This window comes from Melospiza melodia, chromosome 2 (genome assembly GCF_035770615.1).
Source record: "Melospiza melodia melodia isolate bMelMel2 chromosome 2, bMelMel2.pri, whole genome shotgun sequence".
Classification (NCBI taxonomy): Eukaryota; Metazoa; Chordata; class Aves; order Passeriformes; family Passerellidae; genus Melospiza; species Melospiza melodia.
The window spans coordinates 65,066,094-65,087,974 of record NC_086195.1 but is presented as its reverse complement, the minus strand read 5'-3'; the positions used below and the strand labels follow the sequence as shown (position 1 = coordinate 65,087,974).

At 40.2% G+C, this 21,881-nt stretch overlaps 1 protein-coding gene across 3 annotated transcripts in view; it reads left to right on the top strand.

Annotated features, from left to right (window-relative positions):
- Window positions 1–21,881, top strand: part of TSPAN9 (tetraspanin 9) — a 169,046-nt gene that overhangs the window by 14,138 nt on the left and 133,027 nt on the right. Inside the window, exon 3 of one of the 3 annotated variants that reach the window (XM_063148615.1) lies at window positions 12,321–12,442. The exons of the other annotated variants lie outside the window; for them this stretch is intronic. The gene's annotated coding sequence lies outside the window, so the exon portion shown is untranslated. The remainder of the gene's footprint in view (window positions 1–12,320; window positions 12,443–21,881) is intronic. 3 annotated transcript variants of the gene reach the window in all.

Sequence of the window (21,881 nt, the reverse complement as noted above, 5' to 3'; positions counted from 1 at the left end):
CTCCCTTGGAATATCAGATTTGTGGCACTTTCCCATGGGTGGATTTTTATTTAAGTTTTTTAATATGGAGAAAGAGTTTCACTTGAGTATTTAGTCACACATACAACCAAATCTCCTTATGAATGATGGGGTGAGGCTGTCTCTTGTTTGTCATGTGAGAGAAGGCATGGAGGAATGTGTTGGAGCACAATTTTCTGCTCTTACTTAGCTTGTTGTCCTTATTGCCTGTCACCAGGCTCCCACAGGGCAGATCCTGGGCATGGCAGCCCCCAAAAGAAGCTGCAGGGTCCATCTCTCTGGGCTGAGCCGGTTTGTGGTACCTGTTTTGTTGCATGCAGCGTGTTGTCTGCTTCTCTGTGATGGAATAAAAAAGCCTCATTATAAATAGTGCTATGTACATATTCCTGTGGTAGCCTATTGGACAGCTGTGAACTAAACTAAATTTCTTAAAGCAGTAGGTTTCATTTTTACTGTTATCAGCCCTTAAGCATTTTCTGGAGACTCTCTGTATATTCAATTCTAATCTATCTTGAATTCTGATTTATTGTCTGCTGTATTTAAATTGTTGACCCATCTATTCATTTCTGCTTGGTGTATATCACACTCATGCAGCTGAGCTTCAGAGAGGCTGTGAATGGTTAGGTTTTTTTGTCTTTAGAAAGCTCGAGGAACTGATCTTACTGGAGTACCAAAGCTTTGATTGTCAGTGGATTCTTTCTTGCTTTTTCTTCTCTTCCATAAAATTATTGCTCTTGTAATCCCTGTGCAGTTTCTTTCAGTGTAGGAGAGAAATCTGTGTCTTCATGTGGGCACAGGAGGGAATTTCAGGAGCTGCATTACTTTCCTTGCTAGTAGCACTGGAATCCTCCCCATCATTTACAAAGGGGTACTGCTGTCACTCAGCAGAAGCGTTTGTAGTATCACAGAGGTTAGAGATGCCAGCTAGGAAAAAACACTGCACTTTTCAGCCCGCCCTCTGCAGAGCCAATATCAAATTTCTCCCTACTAATGTGTTTCTTGGTACTTTGGTTCAGTTGCTGTAGATTTTCCAGCAGCTGAGTGCTCCTTAGGCAGGTAGGTTTCCCCCTAGCAGAGGCACAGAAGTGTATTCCTAATACACTTGATACTTTTTTTGCACTGTATCATTATCGATTGTAGAAGTCATTGCCCAGCTTTTTTCCAGGCCCATTTTCCAAGCCAAGTTCAGTGTTTTTGAAAAAAAAGTTGTGGATCCATGTAGGTGTCAACAATAGGTGTTAATCCTGTTTTAGTTCCCTTTTGTCAAGCTAATTGATCACTGTCCTGCTTTGTGTTGTGCCGTGGCAGTACTGGGGGGCTGTCAGCTCGTGCTCAGCCCTGTGCTGCTCCTGGCTGAACTGTGCTACTCACTGCTCTGTCTTTGCCATCCTGCCAGTTCCTTCCCTGCTGCCTCTGCATTGCCCTCAGGCTGACATGGAGATTAATTGACCTAGTATCACAGGATGTTGCCTCTTTTGAAGTCCTCTCTCTAGCAATGTTTAAGAAGGAAAAAGGGAGAGTTTGAAAACAACTAGTCGGCTAGCTAGGATGTGGTGTGCAACATCTGAGCACAGCTAACACAAAGCAGCATTATTAATAGAAAAACTATGGCATAAATGCACTATTGCTATAGAGATGGAAAGCCTGTTGTATTTCCTCAGTTTGCCCTCAGTAGTGGATTTCAGACTGTCATGCACAGATCTCATTGTTTTAAGTACATATTATAATATCAGCTTTTTGCAAATATGAAAATGGATGCTATATGTATAATGTTAAGGTAACTGCTATAAAGAGACAGTTTTTTATTTCTGCTATTAACAAAACTTAGACACAGTAGTGAAATAGCTGATACAGTTGCACTTGTGCTAATTGAGCTGCCTGCTTGGTTGGATAATACCCAATGAATGTATGATGGAAACCCCTGCTACTGATATGCCAACTATCAGCACCTACCCTCTGTAGAAAGTATGGACCAAAGCCCAAGCTGGAGGTGATAATAAAAACGGAATAAAACCACAGCCAAGAGATGTGCATGCTCTAAAAAGGCAGACCCAAGGAGGAACCATGCTAAATGGTTCTTGGAACATGTAAACTAGTTCAGGGAAAAGTTTAAATATTAAATTGTTTATGAATATGCAATAGGCTGATGCAATAGAAAAGGTGTGTAAAGGGTGTCTCTGAAATAGCAGGTGTGCTCCTGGCTGAATGCCAAGCGCCCGGCCGTTAACTTTGCTTTATTTTTGTATCCTGTTGCCCTTTATTAAACTTTTAAATTTTACCAGGAGAGTGAACCTCGTTTTTCACGTCCTGAAATAACTCATCAGGAAACTTCTTCTTCTTCTAAATATTCTGCATCAAGCAAATTGCAGAACCTTACCTGATTCAATTATTTGATTGAATTGAGAGTGGATAAAACCTATTTGGGGCTTGATAAGGTATTCAGTAACAAAGCCAGGCAACAAAGTCAGATGGAAATTGAAAGACACACAAACCGACAAGAGCCTGTCACATGGACTGGGAGGAGGTGAAGCTGCAAACATTTTGAAGCGGCCTATTTGATGCTCTGCAAGATGGGTAAAATTTGAACTCAGGGTTGCTAGCATTTGTCCCATCTTTGTGTGTTTATTTTTGCCTTCTGTTCCAGGGGAGCACATTAGGTCAGGCTTGACTGTACATTGCTAGCAGTGCTGAGAGTGACGGGAGATGCTGTAGGCATGGAGAGTGAGCCATGCATGACTAAGAACAGAAATGGAATTCAGTGCTTGTGACTCTGAGCAGGACAGATAACACAGATATGTGTGGAACAGTTGTAAATGCACAGACTCTTCCTTACTGAAAAATTATTAGAAAAAATAGTTTGAATTTAGGAAGAAAGTAAGCTTAAAGCACAATCAGGCTTTGCAAAGGGCTCTTGTCTATGAAATGAATGTTCACCCACAGAGTGTTGATACTGTAGTTATTTTGGATTGTTCTCAACCTAAAACAGCTGAAAGGTGATGATTTTGTCACGTAAAACTGCTGAAAATGGGTATGTTAATACCAATTATTCAGCAGAACTCATATCATGATGAGTATATTTTTGTCAAAATCATTTTTGTGACCTTTGGAAAGCATTAATGCAATTTAAGGTGAAAACAGAAAGCTAGATAGTTTTAGATGTCATGGTTTGATTTTAAAATGTGTTTTCTCTTTTAAAAGCATATTTTAAAAATCTAATGACTACAGTTAGTTTATCTTGTCTTGAGGGATTTACTTTTAGCATAAATAGTGTTTATGTGTCTAATTTATATTTAAGTGTTGTATGCTGCTTTGACAGCATTGCCTGCTTGTTTCTTACATGCTTTGTGCATATCAAAAAGAATATAGGAAAATAGTCAGGAAGAGCTTAGTGAAAGCTGCGTGTTGTGACGTGTCTGTTGTGTTCACTGTGTCAGGAAAATCCACAAACGCCAGAGGTTTATGTCCAAAAAGGAAACAGGGGAGTTCTTCAGCTTTGTTTGAATCCAGGGGGGAGTCCGCTGGGGCGCACACCCGCAGGGTTTTTCTCTCAGGGTTTCGGAGGGCGCAGCCTCCCTTGATCCTAAACTCCAAGCCTCACCTTTTCCTCTTCCTTTCCCCATTGCTGAGGCATTGGGAAGGTGCAGCCTTCCCGAACCGCCTACCTCACATTGCCCCCTTGAACCTGCTGGTTTACCCCAAAGCTCAGGAGTTCAGGCTTGTGCATCCTTGTCTGCTTCAGGGGCCAAGGTGCCAGGGCTCTGCAGCAAACCTGCGGCCTTTGGTAGAGACATTAACTCCCATTGCAAAGACGTTAACATCCACACTTCACCCATCAAAGTCTTTGGTAAACATGAGCTTTCCTCTTGACTGTTTTGGTGTTAAAATTTGTAATGGTTGCTATGCAATTTTATGCTTAAGGCCTTGTGAACAGTGTTACTTGAAATATGGATCTTTAAGCCTATTTGTTTTTCTGTTGTGCTTTGTGATTTTAAGTTCTGTTCATCTACTGGAAAGTAGGGAATTGCCAAGAGCTGATTTTTTTCTGAGAGCCTCACACAGAAGTGTCAGGTATGGTCTTTGTCCAGCCACACCTTGGTGCTGTTTGGGTCATTCCAGAGGCATGCAAGATGGGAGGAGGACTCCAGGAGTGAACTGAAAATTAGTGATTTGCAGTTTTGTATAAGTAAATCAGCATACTATTAAAACTGATATTCTTCCTTGTGATTTCTTATTATTACCTTGGTACAAAATTAAACAAAAAAAGAGAGAGAATCTCTGGAAAGCCAGTGAGTATGTCTGTATAACAGTACTAATTTTTACCTTTTGCATTTACTGACATTTGTCTTTATCTGGCTTTCAAAGCTGACAGCTGAAATAAAAGTGTTGTCTCCGGGACAGCATTGACCTTTGTTAAGGTTTTTTTTCTTGTCACAATTGTTTAGTACTTTGGTCTTTAGTCTGCTCGGGTGTTTTTCTTTTTTTTTTTTTTTTTTCTGGAGACGTGGGATGGCTATTTGTTTGGTTTGGGTTTTGTTTTGGGTTTTTGTCATTTGTTTATGCTTTAAAGCTGCTCACAGTGCACCTTTTATATATTGGTGTGGTACAGTACACAGTGAAGACTGAAGCTGGCAAGGAGCTGGTGCCATGAAATGCACTTTTTTACTGTTTCCTGCTTTTGTATTTTCATGCGAGTGCTTCCTTTGATAGTAGCCCAGAACAATACATAGCCTAAACTCTAATTTTTTTATTTTAACAATTGTTACTTGTTCAGGAACAGTGCTTTACAGTTGGCTAGTACCAGTCATCCACAACTGGTGGATGAGGGTGCAGTTGAGGGAATCCAGCCAAGCTCAGACAAATTCTTGTTTGTTAAAGCATCCTGAGCTACCCAACTTGAAATGTATTAGATGAGGCTGATGAGCCTTTGATGAATGAGAAGATGTAGCAGAATGTGGAAAGAAATAAAGTAGTTTGGGCATGGAAATTTTCTCTTTTAAGGGAAGGAGTGTAAAAAGAGAGAAAAAGACTAATCTTCTGCATTTGTATAGGTTAAAAAAATGTAGTCACTTTGTCTGCTTTTTGTTCTTTGCACTCAGATTAAATGAAGCTGCAGATCTGTTTGTGTACCCTTGTTTCAAAATAACATCTGCTAATTCACCTTAGGCTCTTCTATTTACATTATCATAATTTCATGGATACCTAACTGAAACAAATAAATGAAATACTTAAAATTAAAAATATATGGTATTATTATTCATGCCATTGTATCTTTTAATTTAGTAGTCTCCCAAGATTCTTAAAAGAAAGGAGGTTCACTGAAATGCAAAGATGGTGAAACAAGAAAATAGGGTGGTTCTTTTCATATATCCTTATTATAGGTTGTAGAAGTCATCATCAGGGTTGATGGTGGGGCTGTGAGTTTAAAACAGTTTGAGGTTATAGTTAGGTAGTGAATACAAAATATAACACCCAAGAATTTGTAATTGGTGTGGGATATTAAGACTTGGTTTCAGCTCTTAAGTCTATTTTCCACCTATTAAGTTCAATTAGGGATTTTCAAGCATGAACCATTTTTCTTTTTACCGACTGTTGTGAGGTTCCTGTTTGAGGACAGCACTGGGTGTTTCAAGGCTTCACATGTTGTAATCTTTTCTTCTTCAGTGCAGCACCCTCAGACTGTCTGTCATGGTGCATCTGCTCTGATCTGACCACGGCGCCCACGAACAGGAAATTTGTGGGCACCGGTGAACTTGTGGTGCTGTAGGAGCACAGCTCATGGCTGCGTCACCATATCATGGGAAGGTGGTCACATCTGATCAGAGGCATGCTTGTTAGTCAGCAAGAATGGGGGTATTTTCCTCCTGTTTCAGTGCCTTCTGTCATGAAACCAGAGTGTATTTTATGTGAGTGCCAGGAAAGAGAGAGAAAAGAAACAGGCTGTAGGCCCCTGGGGAATTTTTCTGCCCACAGCTGTAGGACAGTTAACAAAGATGATGGGAAATTGGGTTAGATGAGTTGTTTTGTGAAAGTGGATGGATGCCAGACTAGATGCTGTATTAACTCAGAGAATCCCAAAGGATGGCACATGTGCTAGTTGTGGTATCTGAGCATGCCCAGGCAGCAGAATTGTATTACCATGCTGAGAATGTTCATAGAGCAACAGCACTGCCATGAAAGTATGTAGCTGACCAAAGTGTTTTTCAAACTTCTGTCCTTGACGAGCTCTGGTCAGCTTTAGAGACCTTGACATTCCTATAAAATATTTATAAACATCATTCTGTGTTTTAAAACTGTATTTGTCTTTGTCTTCCTAAAGATCTCACTGGGCTTCAGAGATCCAGTGTGCTTACTGTGATGTAATGCCTTCTGCTGATACTGGTGGGAACAGCATTGAATTTTTTGACAGATTTCACAAAACTGCTCAACAAAAGTAGCTGTGTAATGTGGGTGACTGTATCTGTATGTGTAACTGAGAGTCATGGGAGCAACTTGAAGCCAAGTATTACATCAGACTCTACATTCCAGGCAGTGATTTGGTTTGGCCCTGCTGGATTATTGCTGCTCTCAGAGTTTGTGTCAGCAAGTTTACTCATGATTGACATGGATTTTTAGTCCAGATTAATGGCATTAAGTGTAGGCCCCATTGTTGACTATCGTGATCAGATACTTGACACTACTCCACAACTGGCAGCCTTCGTGCCAGTGATGCTTCTTGTGGAGCAGACATGGTAAGGACAATGCCACTACAGATGTGATACCCAGGCCAGGGTCACCATCTGTGTCATGGAAGCTTTCCAAGGGCTTCCAGCCTGATTAAAAGCCTGTGTCTATATGACCTTGTGCATCTTGGTGCCCATATCAATATGTTTGTACTGAGGGAGTGGGGACACTGTTTTAAATTTCCTTGAAACAAATGCTGCTAACTAAGGAGATAAGCTCTGGGTGGAGCAGCTCAAGCATTCGTCTATGCTGCAAACATATGCCAGCACTCCTTGTGCATTGTATGGTGCAGGAAGCCTTGGGATAGGCATGTATTAAAGCCATTTCAAAAGCCATTTTATAATGGTTTATAAGGTGATGTTGCTTGCAGACTCATTCAGGTTGGAAGGGACCTCCAGGGGTCATCCAGCCCAGCTCCTACTCGAAGCAAGATCAATGCTGCCTTCAGATTAAGTTGCACGGATGTTGTTCAGATGGTTCTTGAAAATCTACATGGACATAGATTCCACAATCTCTCAGATACTTGTTTCAATACTTCAGAGCAGTGATTTTTTTTTAATGTCCTGTGGCAACTTCAGTTGCCTATTTTCTCCTACCACATACTTTCATAAAAAGCCTGGCCCATGTTCTTGGTGACTTTCTCTTGGGAATTGAAAGTCTGCTATTGTGTTCCTCCAAAGCCGTCATAAGTGAAGCAAGCCCCTTTTTATCAGCCTTTCCTCCCAGGCCCAGAGCTTTAATTCCATGAGAAACTCAGTGATCTTTGGCAGGACTTGCTCAGGTTTCTTACGGAATAGTTTGGGTTGGAAGGGACCTTTTAAAGGGCGTCTAATCCAGCCCCCTGCAATGAGCAGGGACATCTTCAACCAGACCAGGTTCCTCAACCCCACCTAACATGGCTTGAATGTTTCCATGGATGGGGCATCTATCACTTCTCTGGGCAACCTCTGCCAGTGTTTTATCACCCTCATTGTAAATCTAAGTCACCATCATTGTAATCTAAGCCAGTTCTCCTTCAGTTTGAAACCTTCCCTCTTTGTCCTGTCGGTGCATGGCCTTGTAAAATGTCTCTCTCCAGCTTTCAGGCCCCCTTTAGGTATTGGAATGTGGTATAAGGTCTCCCTGGAGCCTTTTCCAGGCAGAACCGCCCCAACTTTCAGCAGGTCTTCATCAGAGAGGTGCTCCAGCCCTCTGTTCATCTTCATGTGCCTCCTCTGGCCTCACTCCAACAGTTCCGCAGCCTTGATCAACATTTGCTTTTACTGGAGGCTCAGAACTGGATTTAGTACAGTGTTGAGTAAGGGAAAACAATCACTTTTGTTATCTACTGTGCATTGTCTTGTGGATACAGTACAGTAAGCTTTTAGCCTTCATTGCAATTCTGAGTCCCATTTAGCTCCGTCTCCACTGGTACCCACAAATCCTTTTCAGCGCAGGTCCTTTCCTGGCAGCCTGTTTCTCTGGCCTGTCTGGGTTCCTGAAAATGGTAGCTCAGCCCTGGAGCTTCTTGCCTGCATTCCCTAGTTTGCTGTCATCTGCAAGCCTAATGAGAGTGGGCTGTGTTACCTTCTCCAGGTCACTGGTAAAGGTGTGAAACAGGACAAGCCTCCAGACAGACCCATGCTATACTCTCCTCATTGCTGGCCCCGGCATAGATCATGATGCTTCAACCACTGTTCTTCCAGCCCAACCTTCCAAGCAGATTTTTACCTCTCTAGTTGCCCACCAATCCAGACTGTCAAAAGGCTTGCTGAGGTAAATCACATTCACTGTTCATTGTCCACAAATCCAGCTGGTCAGGCGTTATTTGTCACTGGCTGACCTGTGTTGACTGGTCCCATTCATCCACAGCATGTGCATATGCACAGGAATGTGTTCCAAGAATACCTGGTTCGTACTCCAGTTCATGCTGACCCTCTGCAAAACAGCTCTGTCTGGTTGATGCCAAGCTGACCGTGAGCCAGCAGTACACACAACTTAAAACTTAGTTCATCTATTAGAACACTTATCCTTCTATCAGTACTTAATATTTTTAGGAGTTTAACTTTTTATATGAAATTTGTTATTTGAAATTTGTTTTGTCATTGGTGCTCAAGATTTTATTGAATTTGCTGATAAAGAATCCTCCAGAGAAGGTTTCCTTCTGAGCTTTCCTTTTTCTGCATGCTAATTAAACTTAAGTTGAAATTTATATGTGGAGCCTGAGGAGGAAAAGGAGAATTTTTCAGCCATGCTTATATATAAACAGTTTTTTTTTAAAGTAGAGTGAATTATAAAATCCATTATTCCTTTAATATTTGCATATCTTACAACTTGGGTTATGAAAATAGATGATTCTTTTCTTTTTTAAAATTCTAATAATTTAGTTTTTTAGCATCAAGCAGAACTTTTCCTTAGGTTTAAATAAAGGGCTGAAGCTGAGTAAAAGATCTCCCATAATTTCATATAGTTAGTTGCTGTGGGGCGGAATTGCATGTTACAGGAAAGGTTTGAATACCTTAATTTTAAAGGAAAAATTGGCCCTGTGGTATTTTAAAATTTACTTTTTAATTTTCAGTTTCAGCGTGGTTAAAAATAAACCATAGTGAATAATTTCTTAACTCAAGCATCATTTTAGCCTCGCTCTTGACTTACCCGTGCATTCATTTTAACACTAGAGGGCAGCTGAAACACTTCAGTTCTCTCAGAAAACCAGCTTTAGGAGAACAGTTTGTATTCTTCCTTACCCGAAGAAAGAAGTTTTGTTAGCTGCCTATCATATGACGTTTATTTTAGCAATTAATTGGCTTTGATTCTTTCTGGGTTTTTTTTTAAAACTTTAAAATCGAGCTTTTAGCTTTCTAGCTTTCTTTGTGCCTCTGTAGCTGTATCATGCAGTTAAAATTGATCAGCAGTTGAAGAGGGAGAATAATTTCACATTTTAGTGGCTGTGAAGACATATTGCTTGTGCTTCCTGTGTGATGGGTATTTTTAACCACCTTGCTTCAGGAACAAAGAGAGATGCCAGAGATGGGAAAGTGTTAAAGATACCTTCTCTTAAATTTTATCAAGAAAGTAGACGTTTGACTTATAGCACTTACAGTTTATTCCATAGTTTTTGTTGGTATGTAATTTTAAATTTGTTTCCAAAATACTTGAGTTGATCTTTTCTTATTCTCTACTTTGCTTTAAAGCCATCTTTTTTATTGTAGCAGAGCTTCAAAATGGCAACTTCTGTCCCTCCAGATGTTATTCTATCCTCTCGGCAATCAGGAAACAATCCAATATAAAGGTTTTGGAAAGGAAAGGTCAAACCAATTAAAAATTACTATTTTCACAGCTCATGTGAAAATTGCCTAAGAAGTTCTTGACTTAAACCTGAAATTGGAAACATTTCTATTAAAAAAGTAGGGTGAAGTACATGGTGAAACATGTAAATCATTTTAAGGGTGTATTGTCAGAGATTGGATCTGTTCTGGCTCTAAAGTAAGAATCTATTCTGTTTTGTGAGTTGGTTGTTTTTGTATCTTATTGGGTTTAATTTCCTCTCTTCCTGTTTTGAATCTTACTGCTTACTGCAAGTGCTGAACAACATTTTTCAGCAGCTGAGCGATTGAATGTTTATTTGCACTAAAACTTTGAATGGTGTCTGGAACAGTAATAAAATAGTATCATTAAGCTTTTAAGAAAGGAACTCTGTCTCTTAAGAGTTTAATCTCTTACACTTAAGAGTGTTAGAGATTAAAGCTGACTTTTCTGACTTGGGATCAGATATTTTTTTCCATATTTACAGATTATGTGATCTGAAAATTCACCTGTGCCTCTCTTAAGGAAATTTTGCACTTTTGCAACTTTGCAAAAGTGACTATAAGGAGACAGTGTTTTCTCTTCCAAGCTAAGCTTCTGGAACTGTGTAGTTACAAAGAAATCCTGTCTGTTTTTGTCAAAAGCTTTTCTTTATCTCCAGAGGTGGAGAGATAAAATACTAAAGCAGTAGGCTCAAGCAATAAAATTTTAAAAAGGTATAATTTATTATTTTGAAGAAAAAAATAGATTGATTTCAGACAGTGGGCTGTGTGGTTTGGCTTGTGATGCTAACTCTGGTGCCAATCTATGGATTGGACTTTTCCAAGGCTTGAGCTGGGAACAGAATGGCTTTATCTCTTTTTCTTGTGATATCCTGAAAGTGCTGCAGGTTTTGTGACTTTGTGTGGTTTCTGCCATGATTTCTTTCTTATGTTGCAGAGTGTATCTGTTATCTTTGACACTTCTTTGGCAATTTTGGACGGAACACAAACATTCTCACCTGTACTGACTGATAGGGCAGATTTTGAAAAAGATTGATGCTTGCTTAGGTTTTTCATACAAAGTTCTGCAAAGTGTAGGGCTGCTTGGCTTATGGACAGTGCCAGACAACTGCTGTAGTAAATGCTGGATTTCCGTAGAAGGGATTAAAACAAATGCAGTAGTAAAACATTTTTCTTTCTGTTATTGCTTCTGGATCACAAGAAGGAGCCAAACTGTAGCATTTTTATTTTGTCCCTAGCTGCCACTCCTGCAAGTTGAGAGATTATAAGTAGGCTTCACTTATAAAAAAAACTGAAGGGAAGTTGCTAAGGGCCAAATTTTCTCTCTGTGAGGCTTAGTTGTGGGGTTGTATGTGGTTATGCCCCAGTCTGTCACTGTGCAATCTCATTGTTGGAGGTGTGGAGAAATTAAGCCAGCCGTAAATTGTTTTGGTGATTTACAATCAAGGGTAAATGTTTGCTCCCTCTCTCTGAACTGTATTGCCTTCACAAGGCAAAAAGGATGAATAAACCTTCATGGGCTATTTTTATCATTATGTTTAATAGATGAAACTGTGGCTGCATTTTAGGGAATAGACCTGGTAGAAAGATGCTGCTCTTCTGATGACATTTGAGAGCAGATTCTGTTTGAGCTTGACTGCTAAATAGGCCATCCTTCCTTGGATGTGTCTCTCATAAAAGAAATTGCTTTGTAGTAGGCACTCTATATTTTAATATTAAGGTTTCATATTTAAAGGTCCTACTAGATAACTAAGCTTTGCTTTGGTATTTTCCCCTTTCTGCTTTTCTATTTTAGATATGAGTGATTGGGAGACTAGCCTTTTTCAGTAGCTTGCTTCATTGTATGCCTGGTTATGCAATGTCCTGGCAGCAGTTACTTTGTGCTCTCAGGAGGAAATTTCTTACAGAAGTTTAGATTTTGCTAGTCCATTACAGCTTCCTCTAGTGTGAGAGAATTTAAAGGAAACAGTCCTTTTACAAAAATATAAAGCTTTGGTGTTTTTGAGATAAAATTATGCTACCATTCATTGCCATTTACCTCTCCTACACCATCAGCTTTCATTTTGATGTTGTCTGAGCTGATCAGCCTGTCTGTGCTGATCAGCCCACTGCAGACGGAGTAAAACAAATCAAGGTAGTGAAAAAATCATGTGGTAGGACATAAGCCTTGTTCTCTTCCACCTCAAATCTCTTCTCTGTGCAGTGTGGGGAGGATGTTGGGTATCTTCCTATCCTCCACTGCAATCTGTCTGGGTGGGATGAGGACAGTGGAGTGATTTTTCCTGTTTTATGCAGTGTGGTGTTGCTGTGTATGAGGAAGTCATAGGAGGAAAACAGAACTACTTTCCTGCATAATCCCACTGCCTTTGAAAGATTCGTTGAGAAATACTCTCCCAGTGGAAGAGCTGCGGCGGACAGTAGGTATTGCTTATTTTCCTGGGCTTCTTTCAGTATGAAATTAATTGGACTGTTCTCTGCAACAGCATCACTGCATTGGTTTGGCTGGTGGTCTAAATAGCTTAAATTCTCCTTGTAAGTTAGTTAAGTCTGTGAGGCACTAATATAATGGTCTCTTCCTCCCTGAGGGTGGAAAGCTCCTGAGAACAAACATGGAAGCATTTGCAATAACAAAGCCTCTTCTGTTTTGCTCCAGTTTCTCTTTAGTTTGCTGATGAAGAAGCATCTGGTACGGCCTTTAGCTGTCCCTTTATAGGCCGTAAGTCCTGATACATTGCCAAGTGGCATAATATTATGTTTCAGTTTTATAGAGGATTTTGCAGGGCAGAGGGAACAGTGCACAAAAAGTTTATTTGTTGCAGCATAAGGTCATTCTTTAAGAATGAGGCAAAACTACAAGTGTTTTATTTTTGATCAGCTTTGACTTGTGATTAGTTACAGCTTCCCACAACCAATGCTGTCATAGCAGTTTTTATTCTGGGTCATAAACAGTGATTGTAAACCGTAAAAATAAAAGCAACAACCAAAAAACTCTAAGAAGGAATATGTTTGCAAGATTTATTTCTGACATGAGTCATACAGTTCATGAACTTCTCACAGATGAGCTCATCATAATCATAAGGGAAATCTTTAGTAGGAATCCTGGTATCGAAGTCACTCAGATATTATCTGCTTCTCAGTGACATAGGGTGCTGTGGATCAGCACATCTGCACTATGCAGCTGTGTTCCTAAAGTAACCTTATAGCTTCTTCCATCTATTTGAAGCTAAACCTGCTTGAAATGTAGTTTTTCAGTTGCTTAAATTCTGACTCGCATGTCTTCTTAGTTGTAGGAGGTACATAGTTGTAGGAGATACCTTAGACTCCAAGAAATATCTGGGATAGTTTTTAATTCAGATTTTTAATAATGGAAATTGTTTTGAGTGGTTCCTAAAAAGGTAGTACTAGAAGCTTTGACTATAGAAACATTTGAAGATTTATCACAAGGTAGGTTATTGCATTTTGGCAATACACATAAAATGCATGTTTTTAGAGGAACAGAAGAGGATTGGCAGTGACGCTTCTTTTTTTTTCTGGATATGTAAATTGTATTTTGTGTTGAAAGAGGCCACAGTGTTCTTATATATAAACCAAGAGACATATGTGACAAGGATGGGCAATGTGTGATTCATGTCGTAATGATTCCTGTAGTGATTTAGTGAATTTCTGGTGACTGCGTTGGTTCAAAATGGATTTGAAAATTCTTAACTGGAAGTAACTAAAGCAAAATTGGCAAGACTTTGCAAAGCACATCTTCAAGAAAAAGGAACTACAAATGATGACTCTCTCTCTCTGACAATGATGTCAGAGAGAAACTAAGTGAAATCCTGTGCTCTCAGTTACATCAGTGGTCAAGTGAGATGTCCAGAATAGCTGCACAGTAAAGGATTTATTTTAAAAGTTTTGCTTGATAGGCATTTTTTATTTTTTGAGATTTTGGGGTTCTTGTGGTTGGTTGGTTGGTTGATTTTGTTGTTAACAGCAATATGTTTACCAAAAGCCTGCAAGAGCATCTTTTATGGTATAGTTCTTTATCTGCAAATGAAATGCAGATAAAAAGACTGTTTATAAGTCAGTCAACCCTTATCTCCAACCCTCCCTTTTGACAGAGTTTGGGAAAGGTTGGAATGAATAAGAAAGCATGCCAAAATGAATTTGAACTATGCTGGACTCTTAGTGGACATGGACAAACCAAATCTAGAACCTTTCTTTGAGACTCCCCTCTTTGGTGCTTTAGTTTATCTCCAATGCCAGATTGTTACAGCAGCAGTTGCCAGCAGGGCTCAGTGTCTTCGATAATTCTCATGTAGTTTGGCTGTAGTTATTAAAATCAGAACCTTGAATTTTTAAACTTTACAAGTACAGAGCACTGAAACATGAGCCCAATTTGCTGAAGTGGTGCTGTGTCTCCTCATAAACGAGCCTCAGCATTCTGTGCCAGCTGCAGGCCCTGCACAGCATCACTCCATGTAGGTCGCAGCAGTTCCAGTTTTGAGGTGACAAGTTCATGCATCACTGTGCCAAGATGTGACTGGGGCCAGCAATGACAGGCAGTGCAGTACAATGAGATGAAAATGAAAAATAGTTCTGCTCGCTATAGCCTCTAGTTGACACATGTTCCTGACAAATTCGTACTTTGGTTTTGCTTAAGTACCTAATATATTGTTCTAATAGCATTCTTACAGAACTGGTTGATCTGAAAATTACTCTGGAGCTAACAGCTTATAAGGAGTTCTAGCTAATGGTGTGGCAAGAATCTAAAATGGGGATAGTACAGCTTTATGCTGTATTAATTATAACTGGACAGGGATGTAGGATTTCAGGAGCCTTGGAAGAAACTTACAAGACAAAATTAAAAAAGAAACAGAATAGAATAGAGTATTTCAGTTGGAAAGGACCTAAAACTATGACCTAGCCTAACTGTCTAGCAGCTTGAGGGCTGACCAAAAGTTAAAGCATGTTAATAAGGGCATTTCCCAAATGCTTCTTAAAGCAAACAGGGATGGTACGTCGATCACTTACCCAGGAAATCTGGGTGCTCCAGTGTCTGAAGCACAGTAAAGATGTGCTTCCCATTGTCAAGTGTGAGCCTTCCCTTGTGCAGTTTTGAACCATTCCCAGTTTTGTTGCCCTGCTCTGGATTACATTCTCCCTCCTTCCCATCCCACCTTCATTGTGGTGCCCAGAGCAGCCCCCAGCACTGCGCGTGAGGCCGCAGCAGCGCTGAGCACAGCGGGTGATGGATGATCCCCCTGTGCCCGGCTGTGCTCTGTGTTTGATGCCCCCAGGACGCGGTTCCTGCCCTCTGGACTATGCCCTGCTGGCCCTCGCTGAGCTGCTGCTGCCCCCAGCACCCCCAGGGCCCTCCCTGCCAGACACTCCTGTCACAGTTTGTACTTGTGCCTGCACTTACTCCATCCCAGCTGTAGGAACTGGCACTTGTTAAAATTCATGCCAGGCATGATTGCCCAGTGCTCTATGCAGATTCCTCTTCAAGGCCTCTTGTCCCTCCAGAGAATCAACAGCACCTCCTGGTTTAGCATCACCAGCAAACTTGCTGATGGTGCACTCAGCTTCTGCATCCAGATCACCAATAAACACATTGCACAGAGCTGTCCCTAGAATCGAGCCCTGCAAAACACCTCTGGTGACCAGCCAGATGTAGACCCTTTGATTCACTACACCTCTTGGAGCCCTGCCCTTCAGCCAGTTCTTCACCCAGCACAGTCTGACCCTGCTCAAGTCACAGCTGGGACAACTTGTCCAGGAAGATGCTGTGAGGGACAGTATCCAAAGCCTTATTAAAATCCTGAAAAACCTAACACACTAAAAATTGGATTAACGCCCTACAGTGCTCATGTAGAAGCTATTGAAACTAAACTGTGCTGAGATCTAGACAGAGTCTCTCACAAGCTGTACATACTTTTTTTTCTGTCTTTGCGGGCAGATCATACATTCTCTGAGCCTCTCAGCTGTATGGCCATTGGATAGGAAGGGAAAATAAATGAGAGCGGAACAAAAAAAGAAAGGACACAAAAGAAAAAGTTAGCTTTTTATAAGTACAGTTAGCTTTTAAAGTATAATAGACGCTGTTTTTTGTGGATTTTCCCTCCTCCCTTTCTGTAAAATTGACCACCTACTTAAAAATTAAGGTGTAGGTCATGCCAGACTGATGGGCATTTAATCAAATTGATATAATCTCCTATTAGTCTAAATATTTGAGGCTATCATAAAGAAATCAAAACAGCTTAATTTCAACAATTTTAAAATTTTTGTTTTTAAAATTTATTTTAACTAGAAATTAGGCTAATGAATGATTGACTCAACAATCAGTAAATACTTAAGTATTCAAACTGTCTTCAGTGTCATGTATAACTCAGCCATAGCTAGGAAAACTCACAGTATTTGTAAAATTTTGAGACTCATCCTGCCTTTTTCTTCTCTTGTTTAATTTTTTGAGTCCCATTCATTTATCCCTGAAGCACTCTGTGACTGCTGCCTTTCTGTAAACATCCATAGGTCAGAGGTATTCAATTTGGCTGAAGCAGCATTCTCATGGGCAGTTTGCCAGGAACTCATAGGCTTCACCTAAATTGCACATTGCTGGGAATAATCTCACTCTCAGCTGCTCTTATCTTTTGTTTGTTTCTTGCTTAGACCTCCATCTGGCTTTTTACTGGGTCAAGACAAGTAGCAGTAATTGGTGGTATCCATAATTCCAGTAGTTTGAAGCTTCACAGCAGATTTGGAGGCAGGTACAGAACAGAGATACTGGAGCTAGTAGAAGAAATTTCCATCCAGTTCCCATTTTTTTATAGTTCCTACTGAAAGAAAGTGTGTACTGGCAGTCAGAACACAATAGAGCATCCCCAGCTTCAGCCATAATTTGTAAACAGTCTGATTTCAGCTCATTAAGAAATCCAGTGCACCCTTCCAGCCACAGTAATTCTGATGCCCTGGGACTTACAGTCTCATTAGTGTGCTCCCTGAACACCCTATGAGGATGCATGTATTTGAGATATAGGTTGGAAGAGTTGGTCAGGAAATAGGTTTTGTCTGGATAACAGTTCAGACTCACCTTATATTACTTATCATCTAGAGAATAGATTTTCTCACGTAAAACATGTCTTTGCTTGGAAGATAAAAATGGTTTTTATTACTCTCTGCTACTTTTTTTTTAAAGCATAAGTCATCCCTCCCTGATGTGATGGAACAACTTTAAATTAGTGTTTCTTTTTGTTTCTGTGGTGAAATCACTGGGGGTTATTTTCTGTTGAAGTTTGAGCTCACAGAGAGGGCTTTGAAACAATAATGTCTTGATTCTGAAACACTTGAAAAAACATATCTGAACCTCTGCCACTGCAGGACTGCCTGAGCTGAGCCTTGAGGAGAAATTTTGGTATTTCAGTGCCATCATGAAGACTGCCAGTATAGAAATTCCTCAAATTCCAAATAGTTACTCTCTATTCACAGATAAATTTATTGAAAACTAAACTTGTGTCTTAACAAAAAGGTGTGTTCTTGGCAGCAGGATGATTTTGACTTTCGATGAGAAAGAGACTGATTATCCAAGTGGGATTTTGCAAAATTTTTTTGTGACTGATTATCCAGAATGAAAAGCATGCAGAGGAATAGCTGATTCAGTGTAGACATTTTCCCCTCTGCTTTCCAGTGATCTCAACATTATTCACCTTGAGTGGATGCAAACTGAACCTGAAGCATACCTTGCTTTGTCCCTCTTCTTCACTCTCTCTGACTGCTGGGAATCTTTGTCTTAAACTGTGTACATATGCACAGTATGTGGTGTGACAGTGGTCACAGGGGTTTTCAGGTGAAGGGAGAGACGAGGATGTTGACTCCATGATCAGAAGGCTTGATTTATTATTTTATGATATATATATATATTACATTATAACTATACTAAAAAGAATAGAAGGAAAGGTTTTTTTCAGAAGACTAGCTAAGAATAGAAAAGAATGAATAACAAAGATCTGTGGCTCAGACAGAGAGTCCAAGCTATCTGGTCTGTGGATGGCCATTAATTGTAAACATTCAAGATGGCCCAGTCACAGGCAAACCTGATGCATTCCACAGCAGCAGATAACCATTGTTTACATTTTGTTTCTGAGACCTCAGCTTGTCAGAAGGGAAAATCCTAAAGAAAAGGAGTTTCACAAAAGGATTTCTGCGACAATGTGGCACCCTGATTTGTATAGATTTAAACCCTTTTCCACCCCAGAACCAGAAGGAGAGTGTCCAGAAGTCTTGTGCTTCAAATCAAATTGGTAGCTCATTGGGAATTCTTGTACCCAGTTAGGAAACAATTGCTTGAGAACAATTATAGAGAGAAGATAAGCTTCAAGATAAAGTGCCACAGCTTTGTGGAAGTCTTGAGTTTCAGGATGAAAAGCTCGTGATAGCAGCTTAAGGAAAATTCTGTTATTTGTTTTCCTTTGTTAGAGGTTTAAGATGGATGTGTTCCCTGTTTTAAAGCCCTGCATTTAGTGACTCAGGGCCAACAGTAACACAGGCATCTGCATGAGAAATGTTAAACCTGCAGCCACAGTATTTTGTGAGCTGCCCAAATGATAAGAAGTTGCCTGCCTTTACTACTCATATTTGATTTATGTCTTGACATTTCCTGGAGCAAGCCCATAAATTGATTTGTGTCCTTTTATTTCCTACCTGTTGATCTATCAGGATCCTTTCTAATTGCATCATAGTGCAGTATGCAAGAAAAGGGTTTATTTGTCAATAGTTAGGGCTGTAGTAGCTTGGCTAAGATAGGAAGGCTGTGAAAGCTTGCAGGCTTTTAGGTGTAACAGAAGAGTGAAGGAAGTGCTCAGCAGATAAAAGCACCTCTGAGTCACAGAATACAAGCTCAGTTGGTTTTGAGAGCAAGCACAGGAACCAGAACCAGTTTGTGGGAAGAAGAGACCTCAGGAAAAAATAATTTAAATAACCAGCAGGTAGTGTAGGAGTTGCTGCTTCACTTCTGCCTACACAGTATTAATGGCAATTAGTGTTATTGATATAAAACAAATAAAGTTACCCCATGAACAACCAGGTGGATTTGAAGGTGGACCAGTGAGCTGCAGCTGATGCTTCTAAATTCCATCAGACACATGGGAAAAGCAGAATGCCTGGGGACATGTTTAACCCATTTAACAGGGACATGAAAAGTCCTCCCTTCTGCTGGAAAGGTTCGATTTTGAAGCCCACTGGCCCTGCTAAGGGCAAGCTGTCATACTGAGTGCTGGTTTATTTTGCAAGTGGTTTTATTTAGAGTGGCTCTGCACTGACTGAACATCAGCTCTTTTAGTATCAAATTGAAAGCCATTAACTAAGCTTCTTAATACTGCCATGTCTAGGTAGAAAAAAGGAGAGGCTGAGCGTAAGATTTTTTTGTGGATGGCTCAGATCTTGTTATGGATGTTACATGTCACTAACAGTAGTTTCCTTGGATTTTCTTCACAATTACATTGCAGACTTGGCATTCTTTACCATTTGCTTTCTTGAATGTTCAAAGTTCATGTTTTTAAAGTTCACAGGGTAGATAAAGTAACTTTAAAGCAGATAGGTAACACTCAAGGTTATGCAGATGACAAAAGAAGATGGGGGATGCTAATTGTTCAACTCTATAAGGCAGCCTGGGAGAAAATTCAAAGTTGGATCTTCTCAGGAGAGATGAGATTGTAAAAAAAGAAATTTCTTTGTGGTAGAACAACTTGATATTTCCACAGGTAAACATGAAAAACAGGAGGCTTGTGCAGACTGTCAAACAAGTAATTTGTTGAATGTCACTAAGCTACTTCAGTGTAACTGTGTCAACCAAGTGAATTACTTTTCAGGAGCTGCTTTGCAAAAAGCAAGCTCGGGAATAGGAGCCATTCAGTATCATGGAAAACAAATTGGAACTGTAAGAGTTGGGGGAAAAAATACATAATGTTGTAGGTGCACTGTGGATATGCAGTAATAGCCATACAGAAGCTCAGTTTTGCAGCTTATTTATTATACTGTAAGCCTTTTTATTTGTAGAGGTATATCAGTAAGTTTGCTGTTGGATCTGTAGTTTAAATCAGTTCTTTAAGTGGAAAGATATACAGTGCCAAGCTGAATTTTGCTGATGTGATGATACAGCATGAATTTCCAATCTGTGCCAATTTAAGTGTGGGATTGAGGCAGACAGCATGTCTGCATAGGCAAAGCCGAGGTGTAGACAAATGACCCCGAGTCTTCACTGGCCTACTGATGGCAGTACTTGCCTAAGTAGTGCTTTGTGGTCAGTGTGCTCTGCCCATGCAGTCACTAGAGCTCATTAGAGCTCCAGCCTTGCTTTTAGCTTCTTGGATTTCTTTCTGTAAGCATTGTTGAAGGGCATTGCAGGCAAAGGCTGTGGCTTGGAAGCTGTCAGTACGTGTGAGACTGGATCTGTGCTGCAGAATACAGCTCTAAGTGGAGATCCTTGAGGCAGTAATAGAGACTGCAGCTTCAGAATATGTGATGTGGTGTGGCTCAGTGCAGTCAGTTGCTCTGATGTGTGTCAGCTGCAGTCCAGCATTCCAGTCCGGCCAAAATGCAGAGCTTCAGGAGATATCCTTACACCCTTGTGAGACTTTCATCATTAAAAAAAAAGGCAAAAAGAATTTAAATTGTTGACACTAAGGTCTTCAAGATGCATATCATAAATGAATTTTCTTTTGTATTGTAACCAGAACTGAACTCAGGCTCATTTGAGATGAAATAACTTAAGGGGTAGCTGCAGAAATGGAAAAAGTCTTTAATTAGAAGAGTCTCCAGCATTCAACTGGGAAAGCTGTTGAGATTTTGTTTGAAACTGTAGTGTTTCTCTTCCTTATGTAAATCCTGCCTCGGGCCAAAGGGATCATTTCCATAGTGTGTGGCTTTTTCTCCAACATGCAGTGTACATGGGCATTGCTGTTTTCATCAGCTCAAAGCTTCCCAATGTTTGTCCGCAACAAAGATGCTGCATCAGCTTCTTGCTCACTACAGCTGAGCAGGGAACTGCCAAAACATTATTGCAAATAAAAACCAAAAGGCCAGTGCAAATGTGGTGGTCAAACAGCTAAGAATGAAAAAAGCACCTAAACCTTTATTTCCTCTTCACACCCCATTTTCTTCTTTCTTTTCTCACTTTTTCCTGTAGACTACCTGAGCTTTAATTCATAAATGCAGCAAGAATAGAAGCTTTACTGGTGTGTAGAGCTGAAGTGTGTCATAAAGAAAGGGGTTTATTACCATTCCCTGCCTAGATATGGGATCACAAAGCATTATTATCCCTGCATGACCTGATGTAGGTATCTCTGAAGTCCCTGATGCAATAGAGAAGCCAAAAATTTCCTGCAGCCAACATGCCATGATTTTGGACTTGACCTGTGAAACCACAAACCTTCATTTGAAGCTGTAACTTCTAATTAAAAACTTATTTGCTATTCACCCTGCTACTCTTGTCTTCCTGGAGTTTTTTGTAGTCTTGTTTTTAATTACCTGGCTTATTGCAGCTTCTCACAAGACTTTTACTAACAGGTAAGTGCTAAACACCTCCTTGATTTGAATGATGAGGCAGCAAGGAATTATAGTTTAGGGGTGTTTCTTTATAGTGAACATGCTGCACTACATTTATATGCCTGCTGTGGAATGTCATCACATATTCCATAACTCAGTGTCAGAGAGCTACAAGTGCAGGCTGGGTTGTGTTTTATCTGTTGGCTACATCTCTCTAAGACTACAGACTAATGCTCCATCTCCATTTGAGGTAGGAGGGCAGTGCGAGCAAGATGAAGTGTCGCAGCAGTTCTCATGCTTAATCCAGTTCCCAGAAATGACAAAAGGAAATAT